The sequence below is a fragment of the Tamandua tetradactyla genome, chromosome 3 (genome assembly GCF_023851605.1).
Source record: "Tamandua tetradactyla isolate mTamTet1 chromosome 3, mTamTet1.pri, whole genome shotgun sequence".
In the NCBI taxonomy this organism is placed as follows: domain Eukaryota; kingdom Metazoa; phylum Chordata; class Mammalia; order Pilosa; family Myrmecophagidae; genus Tamandua; species Tamandua tetradactyla.
Window position 1 is genome coordinate 40,863,468 of NC_135329.1, and position 16,723 is coordinate 40,880,190.

At 37.0% G+C, this 16,723-nt stretch overlaps 1 protein-coding gene and 1 long non-coding RNA gene across 3 annotated transcripts in view; one reads left to right on the plus strand and one right to left on the minus strand.

Moving 5' to 3' along the window:
• The window catches only part of DLGAP2 (DLG associated protein 2), a 1,049,558-nt gene that overhangs the window by 99,439 nt on the left and 933,396 nt on the right, over positions 1 to 16,723 (minus strand). The gene's annotated exons all lie outside the window — the stretch shown is intronic.
• The window catches only part of LOC143677253 (uncharacterized), a 96,288-nt gene continuing 93,492 nt past the window's right edge, over positions 13,928 to 16,723 (plus strand). For both annotated transcript variants that reach the window (XR_013172479.1, XR_013172478.1), the window contains exons 1-2: positions 13,928 to 14,002; positions 14,323 to 14,413. This is a non-coding gene — a long non-coding RNA (uncharacterized LOC143677253). The remainder of the gene's footprint in view (positions 14,003 to 14,322; positions 14,414 to 16,723) is intronic.

Below are 16,723 nucleotides of genomic sequence, written 5' to 3' on the forward strand. Positions count from 1 at the left end.
AAAATAACATACATGTAAAAAAGCAATAAATTTCAAAGCACAGCACAACAATTCGTTTTAGAACAGATTTTTGGTATGGGCTACAATTCCACAATTTTAGGTTTTCACTTCTAGCCACTCTAAGATACTGGAGACTAAAAGAAATATCAATTTAATGATTCAGCAATCATTTTTGTTTGTAATAAACCCTATCTTCTCTGTATAACTCCACCATCACCTTTGATCCTTCCAACTCATTCTTTAGGGGTATCTGTGCTATGGCCATTCTAACCTTTTCATGTTGGAAGGAGCTATGAACAACATAGGGCAGGGAAAGGGAACTATCTGATATTCTGGAGAGGCTGGGCCCTCTAGGTTTCAGGACATATCTGGTCCAGGGATCCATCTGGATATTGTAGGTTTCTGGAAAGTTACCCCAGTGCATGGAACCTTTGCATAATCTTATATATTGCCCTAGTATACTTTAGGATTGGCTGGATGGTCCTGGCCGGGGTTTGGCAGGTTATGATAGGTAGCAATGTCTAACTGAAGAGTGCATAAGAGTTACCTCCAGAGTAGCCTTTCGCCTCTATCTGAACTCTCTCAGCCACTGATACTTCATTAGTTACACTTCTTTTCCCGGTTTTGGTCAGGATGAAATTGTTGGTCTCACAGTGCTAACGTCAGACTCATCCCTGGGAGTCATCTTCTACGCCATTGGGGAGTTTTTCACTCCTGGATATCATGTCCCATGTAGGGGAGGGCAATGATTTCACTTGCAGAGTTGGGCTTAGAGAGAGTGAGACCACATTTGAGCAACAAAAGAGGTCCTCCAGAAGTAACTCACGCACATACCTATAGGTAAGCTAAGCTTCTCTGCTACCTACATAAACTTCACAAGAGTAAGCCTCAAGATAAAGGGCTTGGCCTATTGATTTGGGTGTCCTTAATGTTCGACACAGTATCAGGGGGTTTCCTGATGATAAAGTTTAATAGTCGCATATTTTTCTCCCATCCCTTAAGGGATTTTGCCAATACTTTTTGATTATCTACTTAATATATTCTAGGATGTATCCAGGCATTATATTAAACTATATAGGATTAAGGACCATTGTTCTTATTCTGGGTTCCCTATGTTTTAATTGTTCAAATGAGCTATCCAGACAGGTTGTTAGATTATGTGCCACAGAAAATTTAGATTCTGGACAAAATAAACATTTCTTCCTTTGGTTTCACAGAGTAGGTGCAGTTCTAAAATACAGACAATGTCTTCCCTACCCCTGTGCTCTGAATTACCTTAATCCTGACCCAATCAGCTTTATTCTTATCTCTAATACCAGGTTATACATATATAAAACAATTTCTCAAAATCCAGAAATAATAATTACCACTCCAGACTAACTGAGTCTGCTATAAGAGCTTACAATCTAGGCCCCTGTTTTCTTATAAGCATTTTCTAAAGGAGACTGTACAAAGATTTTTCTTTCATTTCTGGCTTATTTTACCTCACCAAAGGGATGAACTTATTTTTAAAACATTCATTGTTTATCTGAAATTCAAATTTAATTGGGCATTTGTGATTTTATTTGTTTAATCTGGCAGCTCTATGAGTGAGGAATGTTTTCTCTCCTTAAGGAATTTAGTGTGATGGGGGCAAGGACATGTATTTAAATAGTGTGCTGGCTTGAAACTGTTATGTACCCCAGGAAAGCCATGGTTTCTAACCCAGTCTTGTGGGGGGTAAACTCATTATGAGTGGGCTCTCTTGAGTAGGGTGTTTCCATGGAGATGTGACCCATCTAATTGTGGGCAGGGCCTTTTTGATTAGATAATTTCTAAGGAGATGTGACCCTTCCCATTCAAGGCAGGTCTTAATTAGTTTACTAGAATCTTAAAAGAGTTGACATGGAAAGCAGACACAGACATTTGGAGATGCAAACAGAAAACACCCCAGGAGATGCCAGAAGGACCCACAGGACCTGAGAGAGCCGTTTGAAACCAGAAGCTGGGAGAGGACAGTAGATGTCACCGTGTGCCTTCCCATGTGACAGAGAAAGCCCAGACACCATCAGGTTTTCTGGGTGAAAGTATCTTCTTGTTGATACCTTAGTTTGGACATATTTGTGGCCTTAGAATTGTAAACCTGTAACTTAACAAATCCCCCTTTGTAAAAGCCAATCCTTTCCTGGAATATTGCACTCCAGCAGCTTTAGCAAACCAAAACAAATACTTTTAATCTAAAATGCTAAAAGGAAGTATAGAGTATAAAGTAGCATGAAGGGGGAAAGGTGTGAGGTATGTTTGAGTAACAGTGAGATTCTTTGGTGTGGCTGGAGGGTGGAGAGGTGTTAGGGAAGTGGGTGGTGAGAGAGCAGTTTGGGAAAATAGACTGGGGTGGTGTGTGAGTTAGATTCAGTTGTCAACTTGGCCAGGTGAGCATACCTAATCTTGTTGCTGCGGACATAAGCCAACGGTACGTGAACCTCATCTGTTGCCAATTACATCTGCAGTCAGCTAGGAGGCGTGTCTGCTGCAATGAGTGACGCTTGACTTAATTGGCTGGTGCTTAAATGAGAGAGCTCAATGTAGCACAGCCTAAGCAGCTCGGCATTCCTCATCTCAGCACTAGCAGCTCAGCCCAGGCCTTTGGAGATGCAGAAAGAAGTCACCAAGGGGAAAGTTGTTGGAACCCAGGAGCCTGGAGAGAAGACCAGCAGAGACCATCCTGTGCCTTTCATGTAAGAAAGAATCTCAGTGGAAAGTTAGCTGCCTTTCCTCTGAAGAACCAACAAAATAAATCCCCTTTTATTAAAAGCCAATCCATCTCTGGTGTGTTGCATTCCGGCAGCTAGCAAACTAGAACAGGTGGGGACTTTGGATGACTTTCTAAAGATTTTTAAATTTATGCCATAGGATGCAAAAGAAAAGCACTAAAATTTTTTGATCAGCAGAATCATGAGATCAGAATTGAGGAAACTCCAATCCAAAGAATTGGATTCAGAGGATGGAGAGATGGTATGGGAAATGCAACTGTTAAATAGTCCTGAGAGCCAATGCAGAGCTGAATTAAGGTAATTTCCCATTAGAAATGGAAGAATGAAGATTCTAATGCCATTGATCATATACAGTTGATAGCAATTAATAACTGATTAGATGTAGTTGTAAGGAAGAAAGGGATAATTGAGATTTCAAAGCTTCTAAACTTTTCCTCTTTTTTTTTTAGCAGAAGATACACTCTAGCAAGAGAAACAAATTTTAGAGGCTGAACACGGATTTGGACATGCTGATTTTAAGGTATTTTGAGAAATTCATGTGAAGAAATATAGCAGATTTATTGGTCAGAGTTACAAGTTTGTCAGCCAGCAGTACAGATGTGAAAAGCAGAAGATGTAGAGTTGTTAATGTCACCAGAAATGTGGCATAAAGAGAAGAGTCATAAGGCTGAAGCCATTAAGAATGAGGCAGAGAAAGGGAAGTCACCAACCAGCAAAGAAGAGAGAGAGAGAGAGAGAGAGAGAGAGAGAGAGAGAGAGAGAGAGGACTGTCCGAGGAGCCAGTGAAAGAAAGGGAGTAAGGAGTTTGGATTGAGCAATGTGTCAAATACTTCTGAGGAAAGGCCACCAGATGTAACAATTTGCAAGTCACTCGATACTTTTTTTTTTTTTTTTTTTTTTTAAGAGGGAGGAAGGGAAGGAAAGACAGAGAGAAGGAAGGAAGGGAGGAAGAAAGGGAAACATCTTTAAACATTTTCTTGTTTTATTGTATTTTGTTTGTTTGTTTGTTTTTTACATGGGCTGGGGCCGGGAATCGAACCGAGGTCCTCCGGCATAGCAGGCAAGCACTTTGCCCGCTGAGCCACCGCGGCCCGCCCTCACTCGATACTTTTGACCATACAGTTTTAGTGAACTTAGGGGCATTACCAAATTACAGTAAAGTAAGGATGAGATAATATTAATGACAAATTTTGAAGAACTTGTCAAATTTGTCAGTGAAAAGGAAAGAGTACAGGAGTAATTTGAGATGGGTGGTGAGGTTTTATGGAAAGGATAAGACTATGTGAGCATATATTTTAATAAAGTGATAGTAACTCCATTGAAACAAATTTCAAAGATCCAATTCCATCTTGGATCAGGATCATCTCTCCTGTCTAAAGAAAATGCTTTATCAGTGGTATACATTGCACTAGCCATCAAATTTACACCAAACATTGGAAATATGAGAAATCAGTTTGCATGTGTTTCCAGTCAAACAACCTGTGTTCAAATTCTGGCTTAACCACTTGTTAATTGTTTCATTTTGAACAAGTTACTTAATCTCTCTGAGCATCTGTAAAATATGGATGATAGCAATATGGCTTATCTCATAGAGTTTTATGAATATTAAATAACACTATTATATGTTTAAAGTGGCCCATGGCACATGGTAAGCACTTAACTGATATTAACAAATATTACATTCAGTTTGTCCCTGAAAAGACTATATTGGAGGAAAAAAAACTAGAGTAGTGGTTCCAAACTTTATTCTGATGACTTTGGTAGAGATGTCTTAGGAAACATCTTGAGGGACGCTGAGAGGGGAGGAGGCTGATCAAATGGGACATCCGTTTTTCAAGTTAGTTTATTTTGTTCAAATAAAACATTTCATTTGTTCAGTGTCTTTTGAAAAGAAGGAACCTAGGTGAAATATTCAAGAAGAAATATTTTTCTAAAACAGAAATCACGAGCAGAAGAATAAATGCCCATTGCGTGTTTATTAGCTGAGAAAAAAACTAATACGCAGTGGAATGCACAGGTCTTTAATGTACAGTTCAATTAATTTTCACAAATGTTTATTTTCTGTAACCACTATGTGTTTTCATTTTTCTTCATATAAGCCATTTTAGTGGAAGTGAAATGGTATCTCATTGAAGTTTTCATTTTTATTTCCTGGATGACTAATGTACTTATTAGTCATTTGTATATATTTTGTGACTTTTAAAGACTTTACTGATTTTACAGGGTTGTTTCATATTTTTGTTTTGTAGTTCTTTATACGTTTTGTATTCCTTTGTCAGATACATAATGCAAATATTTAGCCCCACTCTGTGGTTTGCCTTTTCATTTCTTAGTAGTGTCATTTGATGAGCAGAAGTTTGTTTTGTTTTGAAAGTTGGACTCTATTCTGTTACACTGATCTATTTTGTCTACATAAATGGTTCTCATCCTGGGGCGATTTTGCCCCCCAAGGGGACTCTGACAATGACTGCAGACATTTTGGGTTGCCACAACTTGAGGGATGGGTGCTGAAAGCATCTAGTGGCTAGAGGCCAGCAATGCTATTCAAAAGCCTACAGTACACAAGACGGGCCCCCCCACACCCCCCAAAATTATCTGATTCCATATGTCAGTAGCACTGAGGTTGAGAAATCTGTTCTTTCCTTATACCAATATCACAGGATCTTGATTTCTCCAGATTTATAATAAGCCTCAGAATAAAGTAGCATGAGTCCTCCAGTCTTCTTTGTCAAGATTGTTTTGGTTTTCCTATCCTTTGAAATTCTACATATTGTTTAGAATCATTTTTTCAGTTTCTCTAAACTGTCTGTGTGATTTTGACTGAAATTACATTGAATCTATAGCTCTATCTGGGGAGAATTAATTTCTGAACAATATTGACTCTTCCAATTCATCATAGTTTTTCTCTCTATTTAGGTCTTTTTAATTACGGCAAAATTTTGGTTTAAAATGTAGAGAATCTAGGTGATGCTGAAATGTTTAAAATCCAATCGTGAATTGCTGGTTTGTAGAATTACAATGGATTTTTATATACTTCTTCTCTGTTCTGGCCTTAATAAAAGCCATTATTCTTTTTAGTATTTGTTTTATGGTTTCCTTGGTTTCTACAATCATGTGATCTGAGAATAAACAGTTTTATTTCTTCCTTTCCAATCATTATGCCTTTTATTTCCTTTGCTTCCCTTTATTATAGGGAAATACCTCCAATTTAATGTTAAATAGAAATGGTGAAAATTGACATTCTTGTCTTACCTAATTCATTAAATAGTCCAAAATTAATATTGATGTCAGTTCTAGATAGCATGTAAGCCTTTTTTCTCCAATCGAGGAATTTCCAATTCATTCATACTTTGCTGAGCAGTTTTATCATAAATGGGCGATTGTCAAAATTTTTTTTCTGCATGTCTTGAGATGATTATATAATATTTCTCTTTATTTATTGGTATGATAGAAATCTTGATTTATTTTTGCATGCTAAATCAGACTTGCATTCCTGCAGCAAACACTATTGATCCTGAATAAATCTACTTGTTGTCTTCATATATTATTAGATTTGGTCTGTTAACATTTTGCTAACATTTTTGAAAAATATTGCTCAATTTCCTTTTCTCGTAGTATTTTTGACATCATGATTATGTAGACATCATAAAATACATTGGAAAATAATATATTCTTTAGTTCCCTATATTTGGAGTTTGTGATGAACAGTAATATTTCTTCCTTAAATATCTGATGAAATTTACGAGTTACAAACTATTGTGGCTAGAATATTTCTTTATGGGGATGTTTTAATACTGAATTAAACACTTTCAACATATAATAGAACTATTCATATTTTCTGTTTTTTCTTGTGTCAGTGTTGGCACATGCAGTTTTCAAGGGATTTATCTATTTCATTAGCTATAGAATTTAATGGCATGAATTTTTAAACAACATTGCCTTTAAATTTTTATTTAAAATCTGTTGGATCTGTAATGATGCCCCTCCTCTATTCCTAACATTCATAATATGTTTTCTTTCTTTTTTTTTCCATAATATATCTTGCTAGGGGTTGGCCAATTCATCTTTTGTCAATTTGCTAGGGGGTTATCAATTCATCTTCTCAGAGAACTATTTGACTTCGTTATTTTTATCAAAAGTTTATGTTTCATTTTAGTGATTTCTACTCATTGTGCTTTTCCTTTTTTTAATTTGGGTTTAATTTATTCTTCTTTTAAGGTAGAAAATTAAATGATTGATTCTGAGTCTTTCTTCTTTTATAATGTAAGGGTTTAATGGTATAAACATAGCTCTAGCTCCTTCCAACAAAATTTTAAATGTTGGACTTTCATTAACATTCAGTTCTAAATACTTTTTAATTTTCCTGGTGATTTCTTCTTCGGCATGATTTAATCAGAGCTATACTGTCAGTTTTTCTGGATATCTTATTGTTTTTGAGCGATCACACTGTAAAATTTATTCTTTAAATTTATTAAGATTTGATTTTTTACACATATATGTTTTCCTTTGGTGTTTGTTCCATTTGTACCTGAGAAAATGTATTTTACAGTTCTGAGGTTTGGGGTCTTACTAATATCAATCAAGACTACAAAGATGACAACACTGTTCAAGTACTATTAAAAAGTTCTCTACACTTACTGATTTGTTTGTCTTGTTGTTTTATAGTCAGGGAAGGGATATTAAGACCTTAAACTATAGTTGTGAATTTGTCTATTTTCCCAGTGTCTTAGTTTTAGTCACGCATTTTGAATTTCTGTTATTAGGTCATACAGATTTATGAATATTGGGTATACCTGAAGAATTTACCTCTTTTTAATTATGAAATAATACTCTTTATCCCTCTAGTCATATTCTTGGCCCTAAAGTTTACCTTGGCTGGTGATAACATAGTGCCACCAGTTTTCCTTTGCTTCCAGTTTTCCATGATAAATTATTTTATATCTTTTTATTTCATTTTAATCTATGTCTTTGTATTTAAAGTTCATCTTTTGTAGATAGCATATATTGGAATTTGATCGCCCCGTATTAAAATCTCTGCCATTTTTCTTATTAATTTCATTTATATATCTTAAACATTTATTTTAAAATAAAACATATATTCCAAGAAAAGAAAGAAAAAGCAATGATTTTCAAAGTACCCTTCAACAAGTAGTTACAGAACAGATTTCAGAGTTTGTTATGGGTTATTTTGATTTTTCCTTCTAGCTTCTCCAAAACATTGGAGGCTAGGGGAAATATATATTTTTCTTTTTTATGAAAAACAGTGTATATACAAAAAGAGCAACAAATTTCAAAGTACATCGCAACAATTAATTGTAGAACAGATTTCAGAGTTTGGTATGGGTTACAATTCCATAATTTACAACAATCCCATTTGCTTTGAAACCAACAAAACTTCAATAGTATACACAAACAATGCTTCAATATCCCTCTGTATTAGCTAGGGTTCTCTAGAGAAAGAGAATCAGCAGAATATATCTGTAAATATAAAATTTATAAAAATATCTCACATAACCATGGGGATGTAAAGTCCAAGGTCTGTAGTGCAGTCTGTGCTACACCAGATTAAGTATAAGGTGATGTGTATAGCTGCCAAGGGGTAGATTTCATGGTCAGGTACCTGTGTCAACTTGGCCAGGTGGTGGTTCCAGTTGCCTGGTCAGGCAAACACTCACCCATCAGTTACTATGAGGACATTTAATGGACTTAAATCATGATCACATTGACTGCATCCACAGCTGCTTGCTTTGTTTGGATGATTGGCTGAAACATGGACCAAAAGGTGGGTGACATTACCTTAGGTTGAAATGCCAGACATACCCTAGTATAATGTAGATGAGGGGATCCAACAGCTGGCTTAGAGAGATTGGAATGTTAGAGTGGATTTATCATGGGAAGACTGCTCATACACCTCAGGAATGTCTGGATGATGCACCTTTTACCAGAACTGTAATAAATAAATGTGTAAGACTAACTACATCATCCCTGAAGAGTTCTGTAGTTGCCCTTCTCTGTAGGTCAGACATCAGTGTGGGAATTGCTGTTACTGAACTGGAATCCTTAAGCACAATGGAGATGATTGGATACTGAATTGGCAGAAGCCAGGTGGCAGCACTTAATTGCCAAAGACAAGGTGGATATGGCTACCATAATTGACAGCAGACTCAAAGCAGGAGTCAAAATAATATTACTCCCAGAGACTTGTGGCATTGGAAAAGTAGATCATGGGGTACTTAGAAGTATAATGGATGGTCAATCTACCAAATTCTTGTTTGAGCTGTATAAGCAAAAGAGTTCTAGGTCAAGTGAATAGAAGCAAGCTGGCAACTCCAATGAAGGTCCTCAATGAACTCACAGGAGAGGCTGGCTGGCTGAAGCAGGAAGAGTGATTATCTCTTCTGAATACTCCTTAAAAGCCTTCTGGTGATTAGATTAAACATCACTCATTACAGAAGGCACTGGTGATGGGGGTGGGTCATGAAAAGAATTGGAAGTATCTTCTAAGCCAGTTGCTTCAGGGCATCTGTGTGCAGTTTTATCTGGTGAAACAGGATTAATCACTCTAGGATTAATTCCTTCAGGTGGAGGTTGGGTGGCCAACTCCTCAGGGCATGCTGGAGGTGGGGGTAGTTATGTCCTCAGGACACACTGTTACAGGGTTATCTAGAAAAGACTCAGCCATCTGAAACCCTGAAATGACCTAGGGTTCAACTTCTCCACAGCCATCATTATGAATCTGTATGTTGACATCCCATTTTTCAGGGTCCCACTCCTTTCCAATCAATGCCCTCACTTTAACAGCAGACATTATGCAAGATTGAGACATCAGTGTGTTGTAAAGTTGCTATTCTAACAATGAGACTCTCAGTCTGATTTTCAAAGATCTCTAGTCTGCTGCTACAGGAAATAAGATTTTCCTTCCAGGCACTCATGGAAACTTTTACATCTTCAGACAGTGCATAAACTTCTCCTTATAAGGGATAAGCCTTCAACTTTTCCCTTTCCCTCATCAATGTATATAGTATATCTAACAACAATCAGCCAACATCTCTATACCTCTTAACTCTACAAAACTCCATAAAGGTGGAAAATATTATCACCCAGAGCCTGGCTTCGTGGAAGTGAACAAGTAGCAGAATTGAATTGTGATATTTTGACTATCTCTTTTGTCAGCTCACCCCATGGATTGGCAGTGTCATTCCAATTATGGGAAACAGAACCATTAGTGCCTTTGAGTCCAGTCAAAGTAGAAAACTCTACTTTGTAAGAACCCATTTTTAAGATTCTGTTTCTTAAGAACCACTCCTGGTACCAAGCTGTATTAATTAGGGTTCTCTAGAGAAACAGAATAAGCAGAAGATATCTGTAAACATGAAATTTATAAAACTGTCTCATGTAACCATGGGGATGTGTAGTCCTAGGTCGGTATGGCAGGCTGCAAGCTGGCAACTCCAGTGAAGGTCCTCAATGAACTCTCAGGAGAGGTTGGCTGGGCAACTGTGGGGATGTAAGAGTCCAAGATCTGTAGGACAGGCTGCAAGCTGGCAGCTCCAATGAAGGTCCTCAATGAACTCTCAGGAGAGGTTGGCTGGGCAACTCTGGGGGTGTAAGAGTCCAAGATCTGTAGGACAGGCTGCAAGCTGGCAGCTCCAATGAAGGTCCTCAATGAACTCTCAGGAAAGGTTGGCTGGCTGAAGCAGGATGAGTGACTGTCTCTTCTGAATCCTCCTTAAAAGCCTTCTGGTGATTAGATTAAGCATCACTCATTGCAGAAGACACTCCCTTAGATGATTGCAATTGCAACCAGCTGTGGATGCAGCCAACATGATCATGATTTAAGTCCATGGTGCCCAACTGGGCACCGCCACCTGGCCAAGCTGACACAGGAACCTAACCATGACACCCTCCAAACCCCCACCTTCAAGGATTTCTTGTAACAAGTTATAAGTTTATATATCATGAGTTCGGAACTACTGGCTCCTCATTGTATATTAGGCATTTGCCTATTAAATCCTGTGTGAAGTAGAAAGTGGGGTTATAAAACAAAATACAGTAGTCCTGACATTTGTATTTATCCATCTCATTACCCTCATTGGGGATCTTTATTCCTTCATGTGGCTTTAATCTAATGTCTATTATCATTTTCCTTCATCTGTAGAATTTCCTAGCATCTCTTGCAGGGCCAGTCTAGTGGTGAGAAACTCTCCTAGCTTTTATTTGGGAATATCGTAAATTGTCTTCCACTTTTGAAATACAGTTTTATTGGACAGAGAATTCTTGCTTGGCGATTTTCTGCTTTCTGCACTTTAAATATGTCATTGCACTGACTTCTTGGCTTCGAGTTTCTGATGAGAAATTGGCAATCTTGTTCCCTTGTAGGTGACATGCTGTTTCTCTCTTGCAGCTTTCAGAATTTTCTCTTTATCTTTGGCATTTGACTGTCAAATTATGATAAATGTGACATGGGTCTATTTTGGTTCATCATATTTGGACTTCATTGAGCATCTTGGATGTGCATATTCATGTATTTCTTTAAATTTGGGAAGATTTCAGCCATTATTTCTTTGAGTTTCTCTCTGTTCCTTTCTCTTTTGAAAAAATAGAGTAGAAAATACTTCTGGTATCCCCACAATTTGTATATTGGTACACCTGATGGTATTTCATGGTTCCCAACAGATTCCTTGGGCTCTATTTACTTCATTCTGTTCCTCAGACTGGATGGTTTCAATGATCTTATCTTCAATTTCACTCATTCTTCTGCCAACTCCAAATTGTTCTTGAACCACAGTAGGACATTTTAAATTTCTATTACATGGGTCTTCAATTCTGTTGATTTTTTTTTCATAATTTTCATCTTGCTATTGATTTTCTATTTGTGCTCATTTATTGTTTTCCTGATTTCCTTTACTTCTTTGTCCATGTTTTCCTTTAGCTCTTTGAGCATATCTAGGTCTATTTAAAAATATTCTTTTTGGCTTATGTCCCAAGTCTGGTCCTTCTCCTGATGGCTTATAATCACTTAATCTTCTCCTCTGCCTGGTTCATCACTTCCTTTTTCTTGGTGTATGTTGTAATTTTTTGTTGAAACCTGAACATTTTGATATTTTACTTTATATTGCTGAAATTTAAACTCTGTGGTTCTGTTGCAAAAATTTGCATCCAGCTCATGTTATGACCAAGATTTCTTTGCATGCCAGCAGCTAATAAAAAAGAGAAGGAATAGAAAGAAAATGCCTTTCCCAGTCTTTGCCTATTGACCATGCAAGTGTTCTCCTTTGATGCTTATCCATTCATTGGATTATATGAGAAAAGCTCCAGCCCATGGTATAGAGGGCCTCACTGATCATTTCTGTACATAGATCTTGTCTTAGGCCTGTGTACATGGTCCTAGGTATTACCCCATTAACCTGAATATGAATGCTGTGTCTTCCCAGGAAACAATTTCCTTATGGTCCATGGCACTGCACTGTATATGCTACGGACAGAAATCCCTTGTCCCAGCCAGCACAATTTGACTGTTCTCCCACAGAGTTCTGTTAGGAGAGTTATGTGAGCTGCCTTCAACATGCAGAGCAAGTTGTGGTACAGTGAGTCCCTCAGGTCACCTCCAGATATAGATCAGGTCAGATTTACATTCTCCCACTATTTACATAAGGATTAATCTCTTCCCTCCAGGAACTGGAACCAGCCTGCTCTGAAATAATGGGCTGGCTTTTTGCTGAGCTGATAAAGGATGGAGGAGGAGCCAACCAGAATGACAGAATCCTACTGCTTTTGGGAAGCCTTCTCTCTCTTTTTTGCATTTGCTCTGTTATTGTGGCCTTTGACCTTTTTTTTGATCCCTGAGAAAGATGTTTCTGCCCATTCTTGCTGGTTGTTCAAAGCTTCAATGAGGGGAAGGAGTTCAGAAGCACCTCACTCATCTTCTACTGTCATCTTTTGTCAGTCTACTTTTATTATTCCACATATTACTGAGGCTGTATTTTTTTCCAATATTTTACTCTCTTTTCTTCAATCATGTCTATTGATTTATATTCAATATACTAACTTTGTTCTGCAATCTCAATCTGCTCTTAAACCTAACTAGTGAATTTTTAATTTCAGATATTGTTCTTGACATTTTATTTCCCTCTTTCATAACCTTTCATTTCTCTGAAGAGTTTCCCATCTACTCAGTCATCAACATCACCTTTTTCTTTAAGATTTTGCATATAATAATAGCTTATGTAATATATTTTATAATAGCTTCTTTAAAGTTCTTTTCTTCTAGTTCTAACATTGGGGTCATCTCAGGGACTCTTGACTGTCTGATTTTTTTCTTGCCTATGGGTTTCAATTTGCTAGTATTTGTGTGTACTTTTTTTGGTGGGGAGAGGGTAATGGGCATTACTGATGATGTATTGCAGAGACTCTGGATCTTATTATCTTCCTCTGAAGAGCTGATTTTTGTTCTGGCTGACCATGCTGAACTTGTGAGTTTTATGCTTTGTTAAGGTGGATATGTGGAAAATTCAAAGTGTCTAGCAAGCCCTTCTAACCTGGTGGGCTTCAAACTCACAATTTTTTTTTATCTGCAAGTAGATGAAAAAATATACTCAGTTCAGCGGTCACCATTTTTCACACAGATTTTGGAGTTTGCCCCTCTATGGTTCTTTCCTTTTTCCTGTCACTCTGGAAGCCATGACTTCCATCTTTAAACACATCAGTCAAGTAAGAATGCATCTATCTGCTTAAGTTCTTACTGCCTATGATGGCTAATTTCATGTGTTGATTTGTATTATGATGTCCAGTTGTTTAATCAAGCAAGCACTGGCCTGATTGTTACTGTGAGTTTATTTCTTGGACTTAAACCATTACTTAGTTGACTGCAACTATGGCTAATTACATCTGCAACCAGCAAAGGGACTGCCTTCAGCAAAGCGAGAAGTCTCATCCAATCAGCTGAAGGTTTTAAAAGGAGAAGTAATGATTTCATCAGTCAGAAAGAATTTCTATTTCTACTTTAGTTGGCCAGCTTCTCTTTAGGAATTCATCAAAACCTTCATTGAAGTTCTCAACTTATGTTCTATCCTATGGAATTAGCACTTCCCAATTCTCTGGTTGCATGAGACAGTTCTTGTAAAAATCTCATAATATTTACATATATACTGTTGGTTCTGTTTCCATGGAGACCGTTGATGGTACATTGTCCATATCACTAGGATTAGACAGTGCTCAGAGGAAATTCATATAAAAGTGGATTTCACTGGGTATGGTTTCTTTATATATATATATATATATATATGCATATGTTTTATATATTTTATGTATTTAAAATATTTATAAATATATAGTATATAAAAACACATATACATTTATCAATAAATAGATTTTTAACTTTTTTGCCCAGAGTTTATAATTATTTTCTGTAGGAAGTTTAGTTCAATATAAGCTACTATTTCATAGTCAGAACTCCTTCTCATTACATTTTATTCTTTTTACTATGTTGTTATAATGGGCATCTTTCATTTGTCATTTGTTTGACTATCCATCATCTGAATTATTTTATTTTTGTTGTCTGTTTGATTAGGGAAACCATCATCACAACAGGCAGAGTGAAACTTCTACTACAGAGATAAACATGTTAGATATTTGCTTTTCCAGACTCCCTTGAAATTAAGGTATGGGCATATGACTTTAGTTCCTCTAATAAGTTGCGTTGTTCTCAGACTTTGAGGTGAAAGCTAGTAGATTTCATTCTGTTAATGGCAACTGCAGTAGCAGCTCTATCTAGTTTCTAAGATAGCTGTGGCATTAGTTCAAACAGCAGTGTCCTTTGTCCAGCCTAGTAGTGTTGGCAGCACAAACTGTGAGGCCTTTGCATCATAGAGTTGGCAATAATGTCTCCACTAAATTAGTTCAGAGGCCACAAAGCCTTCAAAGCTGTTTTTCTTGCCCTACTGGATTCTCCGAGATATCCTAAAACCTTTCATAAATTTCTTTTACGTTTATTTAAAGAATCCAATTTTTAATCTATTTACGAATACTGATGGGCTTTACATATGATCTTATAAATACTATATATGGTGATCAAATCATGTTTCCTAGGCTATAACTGCTCAAAAGTGACAGTTGAAGCCATGATATAGGATTTATAATGAATAATGTTTTCTAAGGCCAATGTGGCTCTGGGACAAGGCTCCTGCAGGTCCATTTTTACTGAAAACCTTGCTGATTCCAAGGCTTTTGTCATAATACTCAAAAATTGCTCTTACTATCAATACTTGTGCTAGGAATTATTAAGTATAACTAGAATAGAAGAAGGCAGTAATGTAATCTTTGACATCCAATATTCCTGACATTTATTTTTTAAATTCAACTTGATAACATCTCTCCCTATGATTTTTTTAAAAAAAGACACAAAGCAGAGAAGGCCAGTATTAGTGAACTCTGTGTGAAGAGTAAACATCAGCAGAGAGGAATTCAGAGGTGAGACGATAACCTCAGTGAGAACCAAAGTAAAGCAATTTCTCTAAAAAAGGTTTTTTTGCTAAAATGTTCTCTTAAAATACACCTAGCCACAGAAGAATTAATGCCACTGTATTGCACACTTAGAAATGGCAAATTTTGTGTTTTTATAGGTTGTCACAATAAAAAATAAAAATGTTTACCCAGAAAAATGAGGCATTAATATAACAAATATTTATTGATAAACACAAAGACAATTGAAGCATTGCCCTTTTCCTCAAAGAGCTTGCTATGCAGCTTGTAAGCTTAATAGAATTCAATTCTCTGAAGGATATATTAAAAAAAACCCACACCATTTTCTAAAAATCTTTTTTTTCTCGTTCAAATTGGTTAACAGTTCAAGTTCTGAAATATATTTTTAAGGAAAAGATGGTAATACTGTGCTGAGGAGTATGAAATAGATTCCACCTTAAGGAAAGGAGATAGATTAAAAAAATTAGAAGAATTATGGGTATTAGTCTTTCCATGCTATGGATGTCAATGTATCAAATATATCAGTATCATTGGATATAATGTGTTAAAACATATAAAATCTGCTCTCATCACAGAATTGTCTCTGTGAACTTATAGAAGTTAAAGCAATTAGCATAAACAAGAAAGAATTCTCAAAACAAGGAATATGTTTTATATAAATATAAGTACCTTTATAATATAATACTATACAATATAACAGAATATGTTGAGACAAATATGATATGTGGTACAGTCAATTGGAGAATGGATTGAGCATTTCTTCAAAATGTTAAACATAGAGTTATCAAATCAAATGTGGAGACCCAAGGACTGGGGCCCCCTTCCATATTGAGAACAAACTGGTGTACCTAGCCGCCTGCAAGGACCAGGACAGAAGTTAAAGGTCATCAGATCTCCTCAGCAGGGAGAAGGGGAGAGTATATACAGATGGAATCATAAGCCAAGCATTAAAACTCCTCTCCCTTGATCATTCTTGATAACGAGCCTCCAAAGCCCTGTGTCACGAGACCCTTGCTGAAACTCTGTTCTTACACCCTATGGAATGTCTTTGTCTTAAACCTTATAAATTGTCCTTTGCACTCACTGCCCCTTGCAGAGCACTGACTTCCATTTTCCCGATAGCCACCATTGGGAAAGATCTTCTCCTGTTTGTAAGTCTCAAAATCGTCCATGCCTAACTGTGCCTAATGTGTTCTTTGGTCTTGGCGCTTCACCGACCAGGGCTCTTGAAGAACTGACAAGTCAGCGAGGAGAACAAAAGAGCTGCTGGTTATAGCAAGCGTGAGTCCTAGGATGGGAGAAGCCATAGGGGAAATCTCAAATTGGCCTATATCGTCCATGGGGAGGGTTGACTGCCCTACTGGACGACCGCGGACCACTCTAAGAATATGGGGATGCCCTGAAAACTCCGGCGAGGTTGTTAACTGTTTTGCCACAGATAGCAGGACAACTAAATTTGAATAAGAAGAAAGGATACCACCAAATAGTGG